This window comes from Etheostoma spectabile, unplaced genomic scaffold (genome assembly GCF_008692095.1).
Source record: "Etheostoma spectabile isolate EspeVRDwgs_2016 unplaced genomic scaffold, UIUC_Espe_1.0 scaffold342, whole genome shotgun sequence".
Lineage (NCBI taxonomy): Eukaryota > Metazoa > Chordata > Actinopteri > Perciformes > Percidae > Etheostoma > Etheostoma spectabile.
The window spans coordinates 371905-377179 of record NW_022605589.1 but is presented as its reverse complement, the minus strand read 5'-3'; the positions used below and the strand labels follow the sequence as shown (position 1 = coordinate 377179).

General features: G+C 37.7%; 1 long non-coding RNA gene across 1 annotated transcript in view; it reads left to right on the top strand.

Moving 5' to 3' along the window:
• LOC116686297 (uncharacterized) overlaps positions 1 to 4350 on the top strand; it is a 19661-nt gene extending 15311 nt beyond the window's left edge. The window contains exon 3 of the long non-coding RNA XR_004331211.1: positions 4104 to 4350. This is a non-coding gene — a long non-coding RNA (uncharacterized LOC116686297). The remainder of the gene's footprint in view (positions 1 to 4103) is intronic.
• Positions 4351 to 5275: the final 925 nt, after the last annotated feature.

Here is a 5275-nt window from a genome sequence, read left to right as displayed (position 1 = left end):
ATATATATATATATATATATATATATATATATATTTGTTACTTAAGTCAAAAGTTGCACATTTTAACAAATCCTTTTCAATTTGCATAGATTTTATGCTTTTCTATTTATGCTTTTTACGCCATATAGGCTACATTGTGTTGTAATCCTAATAAGCCTATTCGGTTGTTTCACGGCTGCTGGTTTGGATGTGTCTTTCAGTGTCTTTGGTTTTGTAAGTTGTCTGATGGTAGGCCCACATATTTAAGCCCCATACCATCTTCAAAATGTTGCAGTGCTGGAGCTGACTGTGTCCATGCTTGGTTTTGAATAGAAATTGAGTGGATTTGAAGAGCAGTCGTGGTGTCCAAAGCCCTTTTTCTGTTGTACTACTGTGAAATCAGATGAGCAGTGCAATATTAAAAGGGCATTGGCTGCCACCCCCGCCCTTCTTACAACATGCTCCCCTCCTCCTTCTCTGTATCCCACTTCCTCTACTCACAAATCTTATTTAAACAAGACAAGAAAACATAAAATTGGTACTCTGATAGACCTAAATTGACTTAATGCCTTTGTATCCACAGTATGTGAAGCTATGGCTGTGTCATACCTTTAATTTATGTTGACACATCAGTTTGCCTTTATGGTCAGCTCTAGTGTGGCGTATGTGTGTGGTATAGCTGCCGTAAAACCGCTGTTCACATTTAGTGTGTTTTTGTCCCACTCCCAGCTTGCAGAGGTCAGCTGCTTTGACGATGTTGCACTACTGTACCATCCATTAAAGCAGTGCAATAGTATTGTCATAGCATTCGGCCTTCGCCTTAAACTTCTCACAGCAGTACAGCAGAGGGACAAATGCTTCTTAATGGAGAAATTAGGCTATATAAACCATGGAGGAGCCTCTGTAGGTTTTAGTGGAAGGCAGTCTCCCTCCCTACCCTCACACCTTCCTCAAGATTTACACACACATGCACACACATTTTCAGCACCAAACTACATGACACAGGCCACAGTTTAAGAGTAAAATTTAGCCATTTTCACCACAACTGTACCTAGCTTGCCAAGTGTTAGTTCATGGTAATACTTGGGGGAAAATCCTTACATTTTATTCAAATTGTCGGTCTGTCATCAAATATTATATTATGACTAGAGTGAATTTTTCTCATATATCTCAACTGTCTGTTAAACTCAGTGAAAGCTCTTGCTAAAACAATGGATTCAATTTAGCAATTCTGAGTGAAATCAAAAGGTGTGCTCTATTTTGGAAACTCCATCAAGAACCGCTGGAGGTCCCCAGTCCGCAGTTATGGAACCTATGACTAAGCCCAGTGGTTCTTATGACGAAAGAGTCTGTGGCTTTTCTATTCCCATGCTACATTATTAGGCAGTATTTTACCCTGGGAGATATAGGCCTACAGGACCACGCCTCCTAAAAAAAGAACATTTTGTTCACAAAACTCAGAGGCTGTCTTGGTTTGCATTGCAGACCACGTGTCAGATTAAGTCACATGCTTTGAGGTCGACTTTCACAACTTTTTACACATTTTGTTAGACAGCGTAATGTGTTGCTACATGCTGTCCCACAGTGGGAAATAATTTGAATGCAGGGTCAAGCTTTTTCTAAATTCTCCTGCTGTATAAGGCTTTTTAAGATGATAATGTGAATATCATGATTCTGATTTAATCAAACAGCAAGAATTGTATCAAGAACAGGGTTTAGTTGAACCACTAATCAATTGTAATACCATTTTCTGTTTGCAAAAGTGATTTTAATGACCTATTGTAAATGTATGGTGTATAGTCAATTTATGGAAGCCAGTCAGACAAATTTAAGTATTTTAGGAACAGCAAATGAATAGAAGATCTTTCCTGTGAAAATAATTGATTTATTATTATGTGGCAATTTTGGATTTTATGACTAAAATTATATGTAGCCCTATTGAATGTACAGTTTTACGGTTGCTAATTATTTATCAGAACATACAAAGCAGACCTTTTAAGATATAAATTTGCTTTGGAAAATAATAATAATGTAAGATAAGAATCACAACAATCTCTAAAAAAGTATTTACTTTGGAATACAGTTTAGTTGAAACTGTTTAAAACCCTAAGGTGTATTATACACATTTTATTAATGAAAACAGGGTATTTTCCATTATAAAAAGAGAAACTGTATGAACCTGAAGGTGACGGCTACAGTGTGTGTGTCTGTGTGTGTGCAAGTCGGCTTTTGAAAGCATAATTTGAGTGTGCATGCTTGAAGTCACTGTGTGGGTGGGAAAAATTGAGTAAGTTTCCTATTTGGAGCAGGTTGTAAGGGTGTAAGGGGGATGGGGCTACTTGTAAGGAATGTGGAAGGCAGGGCCGCTCTGGGGGTTACTGCCTTTGCTCTGTGTGCGCACGCCGCGGAGCATTGGAGTATGTAGCGTCATATTTAGCCACTGTTTTGCAAACGACTGTGGAATATGCTGTTTGTTTTGTCTTAAGAGGGACAGCGTTGTAGTGATGGATGGAGTGAAGGATAAAAAACCAGAAGAAAGTGAGAGGACTGTCTTTATGGTGATAATGTGTTTTATTGGCTGGTTTAGGCTCACGTACATTAAATTATGTAATATGAAGATAAAGCTATTCGTGGAAAAAACTAAAATTGTTACAAATTTGTTAAATTGATTTCAATTTTATGTTCCACTGGTTTGTCTTGTTATGATCATTAAGTCTAGTTCCTTTTTTATTAAACATTGGTATTTATAGGCAGCCATACTGCGGGTTCCATGCTGGAATATCAGGCCCTGTTATTTCAACCACTGCTGCTCCATCAAGTGATTCTGGCATGTCATCATATAATAATGACTAAAAAATGCTAAAGTATGGAGCTGATGGGAGAGTTTGGATCAGCAGCATGTAGAAGCTTGTCTTTGTCATTGTGCTGGCAGGCAAATACCAGAGCATACTGGGTCTATGTAAGGTGTAGCCGATAGGGACGGTCCATGTAGGAGGCACTAATACTGCAGCTTTTATCAAATGTTATCAAATGAAACCCTACTCTACTCAACATGTAGATTCAGGTGTGAACGCACCTAATCCAGTCCTTAAAACAGTGGTCCGATTGCTCAAACTACCTCCAGAAGCCATGTGAGACTCATCATGTTCAGAGCTCTGTTAAGTGAAAATGCATCTGTATTAGGGATGCTAATTTAGATATGTTTTTTTTTTTTTTTTACCAATATTTGACCGATTAACCAATCAGTGACCGTAAACTGACAAGCAAGGCAAGGCAATTTTATTTGTATAACACAGTTCAGCAGCAATGCAATTCAAAGTGCTTTACATAAAACATCAAAACACAGATAAAAATTAATGCATATTGGTAACAAATTGAAAGCGATTAAAACAGAAATGAAAATAAATACAAAATAATTTAAAAGTAAATACAAGCGTAATGGAGTGCAATGATTTAACAAAAGTGTTAAAAAGAAAGGTCTTAAGCCCTGATTTAAAAGAGCTTAGTTTAGGTGCCAACCTACAGTTTAATGGAATTTTTTTCTAGATATGTGGAGCATAGAAACTTAACACAGCTTTACCCTTTTTGTTCCGACTCTGGGGATGGCAAGCGGACCTGTCCCTGAGGAGCTTAAAGATCTTTGCGGTTCATAGTTTACTTGGAGATTCAAAAGGTAAATTGGTCCTAAACCGTTTAATGATTTATAAACCAACAGGAGTATTTTGAAATCTATTCTTTGGTGCACAGGTAGCCATTGTAAGGACTTCAGACCTGGAGTGATGTGATCCACTTTCTTGGTGTGGGTAAGGACTCGTGCAGCAGCGTTCTGACTCAAATGTAACTGTTTAATAGACTTTTTAGGGAGACCTGTAAAGACACCGTTACAGTAGCCAAGTCTACTGAAAATGAAAGCATGGCAAGTTTTTCCAAATCCTGTTACACACATAAGTCCTTTTTACCCTTGATATATTTTTGAGGTGATAATAGGCAGATTTGACTTAACGTGGCTGTTAAAATTCAGATCAGAGTCCATAATTACACCAAGATGTCTGGCTTTGTCTGTTGTTTTTAACGTTGTTTGAAGATTACTTTTAATCGTTCATTTTTTGGTCCGAAAATTCAAGGTTTTTTTTTGTTTAATTTTAGAAAATTCTGGCACATCCAATCGTTGGTTTTTTCAATGCACTTAGCCAGTTGTTGTATTGGACAGTTGTCCCCGGTCGACTAGGATATAAGTTTGTGTGTCGTCCGCATAACTATGCTAACTTCTGTTGTTGTTTTCCATGATTTTAGTGAGCGGCAGCATATAGATATTAAACAGTAAAGGCCACAGGATGGAGCCTTAGGGAACTACACATGTCAAACTTGTACGCTTAGCAGAGGTGGGTAGAGTAGCCAAAAATTTTACTCAAGTAAAAGTACTGTTACTTCAGAATAATATGACTCAAGTAAAAGTAAAAGTAGTCATCCAAATAATTACTTGAGTAAGAGTAAAAAAGTACTTGATGAAAAAACTACTCAAGTAGTGAGTACCTGTTGAGTAACGTCTGATTTATTTCTTAACACAAGCATCAATCAGACAGACAAAAATACAAAATAATCCTTGTACATCCAATCTATAAATAAATTAATTTATTAATTACAAAATAGCTTAAGTGAGAGACTTGTCACATTAAATTTGGATGGATACTGCATGTGCAAAACATACTGTATGTAACCTAAAAGACAAAGATCCACCTCTCCACAGCAGAAACTAAAACTACCGCTACGTTTCCTCAGGTTAGATGTTGAGTTGTTGAACGCTCACATGTCCGTTTGTTTTGGTCGACACAGAAGACGCTGCATAACGTAGCTGCTGTTTCGCACTTTTCCTAAAAGGTAACCATGCTTTCACTATGAGGCCGGGGGGGTTCCTCAACGTCTGTGTTGCCTTGGCGACATTTTGCTACGACTGTAAGCTAACACGTCCCGCCCATAGATATATACAGTCTATGGTCCCGCCGCTGAGAACGAGTATGGTCACGTGACTGCACAACGCCGTTTGATTGGTGGAACACAGTCACGTGGTAGAGCCTTAAGCAAAAGACTCTCTCTCTCTCTGTCAAAATAAAACATTAAAATGAGATGTACGCTGGGGTAAAAACAAGTAGAATACCAAAGAGGTAAAAAGAAAAGTAATGAGCTCCTTGTAGCCTAATGTAGCGGAGTAAGAGTACAGTTTCTTCTTCACTAATCTACTCATGTACAAGTAAAAGTATAGTGATTCAAAACTACTCCTAGAAGTACAATTTTTTCA